Below are 14,870 nucleotides of genomic sequence, written 5' to 3'. Positions count from 1 at the left end.
AACTGGAGCTTGAACTGCTATAATTACTATTTAATTCTTTCTTTGATTTAGACAAGTGCAGATTATGACTTCTAATTAAGAGTATTGTTATCTGATATATTTGCTCCACAAGCTTCTTAATTTACCTTTGACAGAACAATGTAGCTTGATTTACATATAAGCGTGGCCTTACACTTTGCAAAACACACACAATGTTTTATTGTTCTTTGATCATGTTGATTAAAATCAGCGTTAGAAATTAGCACTAGTCCTGTAGTCCTTGCCAAACTGCCCAATAGTTAAGGTATCAGAAGGACTAGTAGAATTTTCCCATTTTTTAAGGGTTTTGCTATATCTTATCATTATATGGACTAGTGGACTAAAAATGTTAGTTTCAAGGTTTCTACTGCTGAAAATATGTTTATTATGAACATTTTTGTTTGTATTTCAAATACACTTCAGGGGTAGAAATTAACCTTTTTAGTCTACTGGTCCTTAGAATGATAACACTTAGCAAAACCCTTAAAAAATGGCTAATTTCTACTAGTCCTCATGATACCTTAAGACTTGGCCAGTTTGGCAAGGACTACCAGACTAGGGCCAATTTCTAATGCTGCACTTTTATAACGTAGTCTTCCAATTCTCCAAAAATAATCTTCACAACATTTTAATCAAATTAATTAATCTGAATCAAATAGTCAATCATGACATAAAGAAACTATGAAAATATAGTACCACCAGATAATCAGTTTTCAAAATAACTGTTGTTGCAAAGGCAAAAAAAGTAACAATTATTTATCTAGGATTCCAAACACAGTTCTCTTGACAGGCAGATGGGGCAAAAATGATTTTTGTTGAAAAATAAATGTTATTATTTTTTTCTTTTTCTTAAATTCAAAAGTACCAGGTATTTTGACATTACATTTTAACATTGCATTCAATGCAATAATGTAAAACTAATCGTTAAGCCTCTTCCTCTATATTGGTCCTGTTATCAGTGAAATACAAAGCTATAACATGTTAGTTACATATTACTATAACAATATTTATTGGGAATTTTGGGCCTCTCAGGTCTGAATGAATCCCTGGAAAAAAAGCCTACCTACTTGAGACGACTCAACAACTGTTAGTCGCCTCTTACAACAAGCATGGGTTGCTGGAGACCAATTATCACCCAGATGTTCATGGGTCAGGCATTAGGTAATGCCAGGAACCAGGGGTTGTAACTACTGGTAGGAGCAGATTGACATCTCATAGTCAACTAGCAGAAATAACGTCTTGGACTCTTGGACAATTGATTATAGTTTGTAAGCAGCGTTTTCTCTCAGCTAATCTCCACTGCTCAGGTAACTTTATAGTCAAGAAAATGAAAGGATGACTTTTAGAGTTGTATTATCTAGGATTCTAAACTAACTGCCCAAATTGCAGGCAAATTGGGAAAATATTAGGGCTGTTACGATTCACTCTCATATTCGGTGAATCAAAGCGTAACCATTAATGAATTGAATTCGTTATTCATGGCCACTAGAATCAAATATTTATGAATATGCTATCATGTATATTTACATACCCTGTACCTAAAAATATCCATAACAACATATTATATGCATAGATTTCTTTCAATGACAACACTCTAATAATATTAAATTTGATAGTATTGTTGTCACTGTGCTTTTGAGCAGATACTAGACCTGGATAAGTGCAGTATATAAATGTATAATTTATTAATAATTAACAAACCATGTCAAATGAATTATTATGTTATTGTTTCACTGAATATAATAAATACTACATAAACTGCTGACTTGTTATTGTAATTGTGAATTAATATTCATATTTGTTACTCATTATTAGTGATATGAATCGTATTTGCCTCATAGTGTATTCGTTGCAGCCCTAGAAAATATCATTATTTTCACAAAAATTACTGTCTTAAATTAGGATATATTATATTTCATTTAACAAATTAATAACAAGTCAATTGTGTAAAACAAAGTATGAAAGCTTCATTGATCCTCCTTACTGATCATGTTATCAGTTTAACACAAGTCACCACCCACAAAGCCATAACATCAGTTGCACCAATAACTGCAGCAACTGGGAATGTTTTTATTACATTTGGGGAATTTGAACTGACTGAACAGAGCAACCTCCTTGACTTACAGGTTTTCTGCCCCTTGTAAATGAAGAAAATGAGAAAAACGAAATACAAAATATATAAAAAATAAAAGTGCTTTCGTAAACTAGCGCTTGCTATAAAATGCGCCGCCGCAGGCTATATTTAGTAAACAAATATTCAAAACTCTCAACACCGCTGGACGTATTCAAAGATATTGCGTGTAGAGATGATAGATCACTGGGAGGAGCTTATGCACACTCGATGGCCCCTGACAACCCTGGGCATTGTTTCGCCGGTGTGACTGGCAACAAAATACAACAAATTACGTCATAGGGTATTGTCACGTGTTTGAAAAGTTTGTGGTACTGTATATTCTAAAGGTAGGCCGACAATGCTTATTATGGATTACAAACCGAAAAGGTTTGGCAAGGACTACAGGACTAGTGTTAATTTCTCATGCTATGTAAACATGCCACATCACAACGCTGTTATATTGCTGAGTACAATTTTCAACAACAAACAATTTACCAAGGTTGATTTAGATAATATACTGACCAAAGAGCCAATGGTGAAATTTACCATATTATCCCTCCAAAGAGATATTTTTATAAGAGAACTGAAAACATTCTGAGAGAATATAGCGTTAGAAATTGGCACTGGTCTTGTAGTCCTTACCAAACTGCCCATTAGTAAAGGTATCTAGTCTGTCTTACAGACCCTGATACAAATATATATCAAATACAGCCCATGCAAGTCTATAATATTTGGCAAGTCTAGATCACTGCAGTATCTGAAAATGAAGAGAGTCACTGGGCTCCTTTTTATTATATTTTTATTAAGATAACTGAACAACTGTTTTTATGTACGATATGTTCATTTCAGAGACTAGATTTTAGTCTATAAAGGTATCATAAGGACGAGAAAGGTTTTGCTATATGTTATCATTATAAGGAGTATTGGACAAAAACTGTTAGTTTCTAACACTGGAATATTCTCAAATCTTGCACAGAAATGACTGTAGTGTCACTGGATTAATCAATAGTCACAGGTGTGAGTGTGTTTTTACAACGATTTCTCAGCCATGTCAGGGCTGATGCATGACGACTTATCGGCTAACATCAATGTGGGAATCGAACCGGCTCTTCTGCATGATGAGAGAACGCTTGAACAACTCACAGACACCCCAGTGCACCATATCAACTGAACACAACTCGTGTGCATCAAAGAGACGTTAGTCTTGTTCATACATAAGTTGGACAAAAACCTAAATCAAAGAAGTGAGATATTTCATCATAAACTGGTGACAGATTTGACAGTACTTTTGGGTGTCAGGAAATGCGAGACAAGTCGAACTGTTCACGTCAACATGGACCACGGTTTGCGTGATGGGTGCTATTATTTGCTGATAATTCAGACTATCCACTCATAATTTATTGTTTTCCATTCAAACACTTACATTCTTTCTTGTCACAGATGCACTAACGATCTCTTGCCACGACGGTACTGAATTTCGAAACGAGGCTAACAGGATGTTCCTGCCACACCCCCAACGAGCATTCGGAAATAATCGGTAAGTTACGGATACTACGGCTGTGCCTGGTAGCATGGAGATTATTAAAATTTATCATGGGTGCTCTGATTGATCAACATTTATCGTCTGCTATGTGATTCAACGACATATTCCTCTAAATCCGTGATGACATACTGTCATACGTAACACCATGGGCGGATACACAGAGGGGGTGGGGGCGGGTGGGTGGGGGGGTTGGTTGCATAACATACTCGCTTGAATAAGACGGGGATACAGTTATGGTGAAACTACAGTTCAACCGATCTAGTCTTCGAAATTATAAAGTCGTCCGAATTATTTTAGGAACACAACCTTTTACAGATCTAGAAAGTTACAAACACTATTTCTAGGCGATAGACCGTATGTGATCTTATATTAATACATATTAGCGAAAATATATTCCGGACATCAACAATATATCCACCACGAACAACGTGGAAATATGGGGTGCATGCAGGCTGAAATGGCACCTCAGCAAAACGTCACCGATAAGCTTTACTTTAATACAACCTAACAGAATACACAAATATTAATAAATATCTTACCAATTAATAATATAATCTTACATGATCTTTCATGTTTATAAAGAAGGTAATGATAAGCTTTATTTTAATACAACCTTACACAATACAAATTAAACCAAATAATAAGAACATACAAATATTAATATAAAATTTCAATCTGCTAGTTAAATAATATGGCCACATGTCAAATGCCGGACGGCATGTCATTGAATGTGTACAATGTAGACATAAATAGACCTTAATGATACTGTAAATATAGCAATACATGAGCAACTGAATAAAACAAGTGTTACGTGCGCTCATGGGTTTTGCGTGTACAGTACAGTTGTACATTGTTTAAACATTTATTACATCAAGGGTAGTTTGAATGATTTGAATTGAACACACACAGTAATTATTTAAATATACATTCATTTACATACACTTTCCACGATTGATGGAAGTAGATTTGTCAGTTGCAATATATTAATAGCTTACTGTCGCTTCCTGGGTATATTAGTAGCATTGCCAATCGAAGATACTCAATTATTTCTTCATCTGACGGATGCCACTGAAAGACCTCTCGGCTGGGGAACCAGGAAAACTAAGCATATAAAGTGTTTCTATTGTACTTAATAACTTGCTGATTATGTTTGTACCTGAACGCCGCATTCAGCAATATGACGGCGGTCTGTAAATAATCGAATCTGGACCAGACAATCCAGTGATTGACCTCATGAGCATCGATCCACATACCGGTAATCGGAATACGATGACATGCATCAACCATCGATCACGTTACTCGCCTGTTACGACAAGTCTGGGGCGAAAGTGGTGTGTGCTTTAGGGGTTGCTTATATAGAATTTGGGAATTTTGAGATTTGGAATAGATGCCGATGGGGTTGGGGAGGGGAACTAAGGGAGCTGGGTATGGTGGATGTTTGTGTGTTTATGTGATTTTGATTTGGTAGATTATAGGTTTTTTTAGATACGTTTTATTAGTTCCGTTTTGATTTAGAATACGCCTAAGGCCTTGAAGTTTTCTAGTTTATTTTGTGGGTTTAGTATTGCTTCTAGAGTGAGAGCCTTGTTTAGATTGAGGGTGGTTTGTAATGCGGTTCGATGTGTCAGGTAGTGTGTGCAGTGGATGAGTGCGTGTTCTGGGGTTTCTAGTTGTTTGCAGTGTGGGCAGTTACCCGTAGTATTTTTTTTTTTTTAAATTAGGTGGTAATTTAGGTTAGTGTGTCCTGTTTGGAGTTTAGTGATTACTCTGTCGATTTTTTTTTGATGGATGGAGAATTTTTGGTTTGGTTATTGGTTTGCTGAGTACTTTTTTGATTTGGCTATTTGAGTTTAGATATAGGTTATGCCATTTTTTGGTGATTTTTTGCTTGTTTACGCTTTTAATTTCTGATTTTGAGATCGGTAAGTTTAAGCTTATTTCTGGGATTTTGAGGGATAGTTTGGCTGCCTTATCGGCGTTTTCATTACCGTATATTCCTACGTGGGCGGGTATCCACAAGAAGGTTATTTATCTGCCTGCCTTAGTTAGGTCGTTGGAGCTTTTAAGTATTTGATTTATTAATTTAGGTCGGTTTTTGGTATTTTTGTTTTGGAGGGCTTGCAGTCCACTTTGGGAGTCGGTAAGTATTAGAATTTTGTTGTGGTTTTTGGATTCTTGATTATGGAGGGCTGAGGCCATGCCCATTAGTTCCGCTGTGAATATTGATTGGTTGCATGGGAGTCGGAAGGATTGTGTGGATATAACTGGTTGTGTGGTATGGACTCCGAAGCCTGTGTGTTTGGAGGTTGGATTTGAAGATCCGTCCGTGTAAATGTAACACCAATTTGGCCAATTTTCGTGTATGTATGCTAGTGTGGTGGTTTTAGCTATGTTTGGGTCGGTTTGTTTATTTATTTGGCTAGCTAGTGTTGTGTCTATTTTGGGTATTTTAAGTTTAGGGGTGAAGATATTTGATTGTTTGCAGTTTTGTTTAAGATTTTTAATTTGGTGTTCATTTAGGTAGTGTGTTATTCTTTGGGGTGTTTAAGAGCTAGAGCTTGGTTTTTGGGGCTGATATTTTGGTTTATTAGGTTTTGGATGAGAAGGTTTGATTGGGACGCGGCCCAGAAATTTAAGCTTAGCTGTTCCCTGCGCAGACTTAGTGGCATTTCTCCTGTTAAGGCCTGAAGTGAAGTGTAGGAGGTGCCATGCATGTTGGGTGCGTGTAATTAGCTTGAGAGCCTGATATTGAATTGAGTCAACTCTTTTAGATAGATAGTTGTTTAGGGTGTTGTATATGGCGCAGTGATATGTAGAGAGAGAGGAGGGTATCTTTGGAGGCTCCCCAGGTAGAGCCAGTTAGGCATCTTAGGGTGTTTAGGTCTTTACTGCATTTAGTTGTTAGGTTTTGGATGTGAGCATCCCAGGTGAGATGTTCATCGAAAATAAGTCCTAAGAATTTGGTTTGTTTTTGAAATTTGATTGTTTGGTTGTTTAGCTGGAGGATTGGGGAGGCAGATTTCATGTTTTTATGTTTGAATACTATTCCTGTTGTTTTTTCTGAGTTAAGGGAGAAGCCCCATTTGTCAGCCCATCAGTATAGTTGTACATTGTTTAAACATTCATTACATCAAGGGTAGTTTGAATGATTTGAATTGAACACACACAGTAATTATTTAAATATACATTATTTACATACACTTTGATTGCAAACATTCAATACAATATAAAATTATCAACCGATGCACAAGAATTACTTTGCTTCCACGAGCCCGATTATGTGTAACTAATTTCTAAACGTTATTACATTATATTTTATGCTATTTTAATATACACTATATTGTTAGATTGTTTCTAGTGCTACATGATCTAACCTAACTATAATAATAGCTTCACTGGTTACCTTAATCACTAATGCCTAATTTAAAATTGATTAGGTTTAACCTCACCCCAAATCTTGTTATAGTGGATTATAGGGGATTAGGAGACACAGATCACTTAATCGCTTGGTATAGTCTGTGTCATTAAAGTGAACCCTCTTCTGGGGGTGGAAGTGTATAAAATGGCATTTGCAAGTCATACCGCCGAAATTCCCAAATTCCCAAAATTCCCAAATTCTATATAAGCAACCCCTAAAACCCCCCTCTTGGGTTGCACAGACCACCTTCGCCCCTTTCGGAAACACATTAAATGGCCTGGCCGGGCCCGTGTGCGAAATACGCATCAGTCGGAAAGCGCACGTTAAATCTCCAAAGTAAGTAAGTAAGTAAGCATACCGCCGTACTAACCGACAGGTCAAAAACCATCCCAGGCAGAACAGGAGGAGGTCTAATCATCTGCGTTAGAGAGGATATTAACTACGAGGAAGTTAAAGTAAACACTCCTAATCTAGAAGCTAATGGAATCCAAGTCACCATCAATAACCAAAAAATAAAAATCATTAACATCCATCACTCAACACTAAAACCAGTTAAAGATACAGACCTAGACATCCTTTACCAATTAGGAAATAAATCAACCATCTTCCTAGGAGACTTCAATGCCCATCATCCTACCTGGGGCTTTGCAGATAAACTAGACAACCATGGACAACTAATATCAGAGTGGATCGAAAAAAATGACCTAATACTATTAAACAATAACCAACCAACTAGATACGACAAAATCCACCACACCATGTCGGCTATCGACTTAACAATATGTACGCCAGACTTAGCACAAAGTCTGATGTGGGACGTCCACCCAGTACCTCTAGGCAGCGACCACTTTCCCATAAATATAACCCTAGGAAATATAAAAATACTAAATCAAACCCCTAAACAGGAACCTAATTTTCAGTACAAAAACGCCAACTGGGACAAATTCCAAGAATTATGCAACGAAGCTAATCTAAACGATTTAGAAACAACAGACCCCGAAACATTATGTCAAAACCTAACTAACTTCATAATCAACGCAGTCAAATCCGCAATCCCCTTCAAATCATCCAACCCAGGAAAACCCACTGTCCCTTGGTGAAATGAGGAAATAGAGCTAACTAGACTAAAACGCAAATCAGCTTTCAACAGAGCTAAACGAGACCCCTCTCATCTCAAAACAGCCCATGAACTTAACCACCAAGTCCAAAACCTAGTTAAAATTGCTAAAACCAAAAACTGGAAAAAATTCTGTGAGGAGCTAAACCCCCACACCGACACCGACGCTAGGAAGGTGTGGCGCAAAATTCACGCCATCCGAGGCATCAAACGGCATAAAAAAGCCCCAATATAACAACTCAACTAACCCCACCCAAAAGGCCAACAACCTAGCCGAACACTTAATTCCAAGATAAACTACAAAAAGAAACCAAATTCTCCAAAGAAAACAGACAAGACAACCTAGAAATAAACCAGCCTTACACCATAGAAGAACTAAATCACGTACTAAACAATAGAAAAAAAGAAACAGCCCCTGGCCTAGACCTCACCTCTTACTAAATAATCAAACACTTACCTACCAAACTACTCCAAACTTTACTTAAACTATACAACCTAGTCTACCTAAACGGACAGGTCCCATCCTCATGGAAGGAAGCTCTAGTAATCCCAATACCTAAACCAAATAAACCAGCAGATCAGGCTAACTCCTATAGGCCCATCTCTCTAACCTCAAATCTTTTGCAAAATAATGGAACTTATGAGTAAAAATAGGCTACAACACTACCTAGACCAAAACAACATCATAAACCCCGACCAAAGCGGCTTCACTCCTGGCCGATCAACTCTCGATAACCTCCCCCGACTAGAACAGGATATAAAAACAGGACAGCTAAACAAGCAATACACCATAGGCTTATTCCTTGACTTCTCTAAAGCTTTCGATATGGTATGGCACCACGGGCTAATACAAAAACTAAAAAAAATAGGACTAAAAGGCCAAATAATAAACTTCATCCAAGATTTCCTAAACAATCGCAAAATAACCGTGGGTATAGACCATACACTATCGGACTAGTGTCCCCTAGAAAATGTCACTCCCCAGGGCAGCATCCTCAGCCCAACCCTCTTCAATATAATGATAAACGATCTATTCGAGGGCTTATCCCTTAAACTAAACACTTCAAAATTCGCGGATGACGGAGCTCTATGGATCCGCACTAAAAGCATTAAAATGGCAGAAAACTTAATCCAAAAATCTCTAAATAAAATACAACAATGGGCAGACAAATGGGGCTTCTCCCTTAATTAACTCAGATAACACAACAGGAGTAGTATTCAAACATAAAAATATGAAACCTGCCTTCCCAATCCTCCAGCTAAACAACCAAACAATCAAATTCCAAAAATAAACCAAATTCTTAGGACTCATTTTCGATCAACACCTCACCTGGGAGGCTCACGTCCAAAACCTAAAAACTAGATGCAGCAAAGACCTTAACACATTAAGATGTCTCACCGGCTCTAACTGGGGAACCTCCACAGATACCCTCCTCTCACTCTATACAGCACTAATTAGATCAAAACTAGACTACGGCTGCGCCATAAACAATAACCTAAACAACTCTCTTTCTAAAAAACTTGACTCAATACAATACCAAGCCCTTAAACTAATTACACGCACCCAACATGGCACCTCCTACACCTCACTTCAGGCACTTACAGGGGAAATGCCACAAAATCTACGCAGGGAACATCTAAGCCTTAATTTCTGGGCCGCGTCCCAAACAAACCCTCTCATCCAAAACTTAATTAACCAAAACATTAGCCCAAGAAACCAAGCTCTAGCTCTTAAACACCCCTCCTTACTCACCCCAATATCCCAAAGAATAACTAACTACCTCAATGAAAACCAAAGTTAAAATCTTAAACAAAACTGCAAAAAATCTTATATCTTCACCCCTAAACTCAAAATACCCCAAAAAGACACAACGCTAGCAAACCAAATAAATAAACAAACCGACCCAAACATAGCTAAAACCACCACACTTACATACATACACGAAAATTGGCCAAATTGGTGTCACATATACACTGACGGATCTTCAGACCCGATCTCCAACCACACAGACTTCGGAGTCCATACCACACAACCAGTTATATCCACACAATCTTACCGACTCCCTAACAACCAATCTATATTCACGGCCGAACTTATGGGCATGGCCTCAGCCCTGCATAACCAACAATGTAAAAACAACAATAAAATCCTAATTCTCATCGACTCCCTTAGTGGACTACAAGCCCTCCAAAACAAAAATACCAAAAAACGACCTAAATTAATAAACCAAATACTTAAAAGCTCCAACGACCTAACAAAAGCAGGCAAACAAATAACCTTCTTGGGGATCCCCGCCCACGTAGGAATTTACGGCAACGAAAGCGCCGATAAAGCAGCTAAATTATCTCTAAAAATACCACAAATAAGCCTAAACCTACCCATCTCAAAATCAGAAATTAAAAGTGTAAACAAACAAAAAATAACCAAAAAATGGCATAATCAATATCAAAACTCAAATAGCCAAATCAAAAAAGTGCTCAGAGAACCACTAGCCAAACCTAAAATCCTACACCCCTCCAAAAAAATTGACAGATTAATTACAAAACTCCAAACAGGACACACTAACCTGAATAACCACCTAAAATAACTTAAAAGGCACACCACAGGCAACTGCCCCCACTGCAAACAACCCGAAACCACAGAACACGCACTCATCCACTGCACCCACTACCAAACACACAGAACCACACTACAAACCAACCTCAATCTAAATAAGGTTCCTACTCTAGATGAAATACTAAACCCTCAAAATAAACTAGGAAACTTCAAGGCCCTAGACGTATTCCTAATCAAAACAGACCTAATTAAGCGCATCTAAAAACTAATTAATCTACCAATCCAAAATCCAATAAACATACATGAAATGTATGCTTGCAGACATGCAACAGACTATAGGTAATCCCCCTGTTATTACCCGCTTAACCACGGCTGACTACACCGGTACCCTATAACAATAGGTGAGGGCACAGTGAGGTGTTCCCGTTGATCATATTCAAAGCAACTAGGAACATAGAATGCAAAAGAAAATAGGGATATAGTTTAAGAACATACAATGTACATGTAGATGAACACATCCAGTTGCAGTTTGTACTCCAAGCGAGCAACACCTCTCCAAGCCTCCAGAGCCTCCTCAAGCCCACGCACAGCACCGCTGATAGCAAGCCCAGGGAGAACTTCAAAGGTAATTATATAACCACTCACCCATCCATTCACAACAACCTACACCTCCTAATCAACGCTCACACCCAAGCCCAAACCTAAAACTACACTCACAAAGCCCACCTAAACAAACTCAAACACTTCAAATTAAAACACAAGCCCTCCAATTAATCTCTTAAAGCTTTAAACAACTCACAAACCCAAAACAACCAAAACACCGCAAACACTACTCACCCCTTCCAAAACACTCCATCCACAACCCCTCACCTCAAACACCAAAACTCACACACACATCCTATACACCCAATCCCAGCATGACAGACCAAAGACAAATCGAGATATGCGAAATATCTGGCATTACATCCCCTACACCTGCGGAGGCGCACAACACCTCCGACAGGGCAACACCCTCACTCATTCCCGCAGGCTACGGCGATGAAGACCCTCAAGCCTCCTACATGGAAACTCAACCCAGCACCCCACCTCCCCAAGCATGCAACTCAAAAAAACGCAAACTAGACGCATCGGCATCACCTACCTCACACACCCTCTCACCCGCAGCCCTCATCACCACATGGGCCCTCTACTTTTTTTCGGCCACCCCCTCAGTACAACTAGCTCCAACACTGACCATAAATAAAATAGGCATGTGGCTAAGGCAACAAAAAATCAATTACCTAAACATCAAACGTAGTTTCAAAGGATATCAGATAATCTTCCCAAATCAAGAATCCTACATAGCAGCAACTAAAATTAAACAAATATTCCAATTCACCGTAAATAGCTCTAAACCTAACTGGCAAATATACACTAGGGGAGTTATTCGAGTGCACCCAAGGGAAACCGACGAGGACCTCGACATATACGCCAAAGAAGCTAACACTATCCAAACCCAACCACAAATAACTAGCCTCCGCAGGATTAAATCAAACAGAAACGGGAAAACCACCCCCACACCTATTGTAATAATAAACTTCAAAAAAACAGCTAAACACCCTGAAGCCCCCAAACATATCACTTTCGGCGCTAACCATAACTTAGAGGTCAAATCATACATCAAGCAAGTAAAGCAATGTTCTAATTGCCTACAATATAATCACACCGCTAACCAATGTACTTTCAAAAAAACTAAATGCAAAAACTGTGCTCAAACGGACTGCCCAGGCATATGCACACCCTGGTGCATCCACTGCAAATCCATAAAACACTCATCACTCTCGAACCAATGCCCCCACAGACTATCACTCACCCAACAGGCCAACAGACATATAGACATAAACACGGCCAAAATCCAAACCAAAAAACCCACACCGCAAGCATACAAACCACTACTACCAACACCACCCTCAAACAACAACACTCACGCACGCAAAACAGTATACCCAGTCTCCGTATGGGACCAAAATCAGCGAGACGCATACATCGCAAATGAAACAAACACCCCACACATCCCACAAACTCACACTCTCACCCTCCCCGCCTCTCACCCTACAATTACCACATCTACACCCGCAAGCAAAACCCAACGCACAACGACCACCACACAACCAGCACCAACACAAGCCATCACAGCCACAAGGGCAACAACACTCCCAAACCTACAGGCAACCCCCGAACACCCAGTCAACAGGGAAACTACAGAAACCACTCAGACTCTCGCACCCAAACCCAGCATGCAACCCACCACCGAACAGATTGACCAAACTAAAGACAACTTAACCGAAGAGGACGAGTACACATCCTCAGAGGAAATAAACGAGCTTACCTTGTCAGCCCCAAAAACCAAAAGCTATAGAAAAAAACTCACCCAAAACGTAGCAAGCAAAAATCTAAACAACTTAGTCCTCCTACTAGCTTACGTGTTAAAGCAGTCTAATCCAGAAGCCAGCTCCAAAGCCTTCTTTGGTGTAGCACATAAACTAAAACTCGTCACCACCTCTTTCGACCGTTTCAGCAGCAACCTTAATAACCTACTAAAGTAAATACCTAAACCAAGCCTAAACCAAACATAAATCCACCCAGTTTCCCAATGGAAGGCCTAAACATTTTTCAATGGAATGCCAATGGCCTCGCCGGCCATGGTTCTGAACTCAAAGCTAAATTCAAAATAGATAAAGGTCCCCATGTAGCTTGTATTCAAGAAACCAAATTCTCACATAAAACTAAATTCAACCTACCAAATTATAACGCAGTGAGAACCGACAGGTCCAAAACCATGCCAGGCAGAACAGGAGGAGGTCTAATCATCTACGTTAGAGAGGATATTAACTACGAGGAAGTTAAAGTAAACACTCCTAATCTAGAAGCTAATGGAATCCAAGTCACCATCAATAACCAAAAAATAAAAATCATTAACATCTATCACTCAACACTAAAACCAATTAAAGATACAGACCTAGATGTCCCTTACCAATTAGGAAATAAATCAACCATCTTCCTAGGAGACTTCAATGCCCATCATCCTACCTGGGGCATTGCAGATAAACTAGACAACCATGGACAACTAATATCAGAGTGGATCGAAAAAAATGACCTAATACTATTAAACAATAACCAACCAACTAGATACGACAAAACCCACCACACCATGTCGGCTATCGACTTAACAATATGTACGCCAGACTTAGCACAAAGTCTGATGTGGGACGTCCACCCAGTACCTCTAGGCAGCGACCACTTTCCCATAAATATAACCCTAGGAAATATAAAAATACCAAATCAAACCCCTAAACAGGAACCTAAATTTCAGTACAAAAACGCCAACTGGGACCAATTCCAAGAATTATGCAACGAAGCTAATCTAAACGATTTAGAAACAACAGACCCCGAAACATTCTGTCAAAACCTAACTAACTTCATAATCAACGCAGCCAAATCCGCAATCCCCTTCAAATCATCCAACCCAGGAAAACCCACTGTCCCTTGGTGGAATGAGGAAATAGAGCTAACTAGACTAAAACGCAAATCAGCTTTCAACAGAGCTAAACGAGACCCCTCTCATCTCAAAACAGCTCATGAACTTAACCACCAAGTGCAAAACCTAGTTAAAACTGCTAAAACCAAAAACTGGAAAAAATTCTGTGAGGAGCTAAATCACCACACCGACGCTAGGAAGGTGTGGCGCAAAATTCACGCCATCCGAGGCATCAAACGGCACAAAAAAAGCCCCAATATAAACAACTCAACTAACCCCACCCAAAAGGCCAACAACCTAGCCAAACACTTCTCTAAAGTTAGCAGCAACAGTAACTTCAGTAAGAAATTCCAAGATAAACTAAATAAAGAAACCAAATTCTCCAAAGAAAACAGACAAGACAACCTAGAAATAAATCAACCTTACACCATAGAAGAACTAAATCACGTACTAAACAATAGAAAAAAAGGAACAGCCCCTGGCCTAGACCTCACCTCTTACCAAATAATCAAACACTTACCTACCAAACTACTCCAAACTTTACTTAAACTATACAACCTAGTCTACCTAAACGGACAGGTCCCATC

General features: G+C 38.9%; 1 protein-coding gene across 3 annotated transcripts in view; it reads right to left on the bottom strand.

The window, feature by feature from the left end:
• The window catches only part of LOC139444912 (mannose-1-phosphate guanylyltransferase catalytic subunit beta-like), a 143,526-nt gene that overhangs the window by 13,806 nt on the left and 114,850 nt on the right, over nucleotides 1-14,870 (bottom strand). The window contains exon 1 of one of the 3 annotated variants that reach the window (XM_071225920.1): nucleotides 10,151-10,235. The exons of 1 other annotated variant lie outside the window; for it this stretch is intronic. The gene's annotated coding sequence lies outside the window, so the exon portion shown is untranslated. Of the gene's footprint in view, nucleotides 1-3,554; nucleotides 3,615-10,150; nucleotides 10,236-14,870 lie in introns of those variants that run through there. One more of the 3 variants, XM_071225919.1, reaches the window with a different exon arrangement.

Source organism: Haliotis cracherodii, unplaced genomic scaffold (genome assembly GCF_022045235.1).
Source record: "Haliotis cracherodii isolate W230 unplaced genomic scaffold, xgHalCrac1.p SCAF_6, whole genome shotgun sequence".
NCBI classification, from domain to species: Eukaryota; Metazoa; Mollusca; class Gastropoda; order Lepetellida; family Haliotidae; genus Haliotis; species Haliotis cracherodii.
Note: the sequence above shows the minus strand (reverse complement) of the source record. Positions and strands in the feature narration are given on the sequence as shown.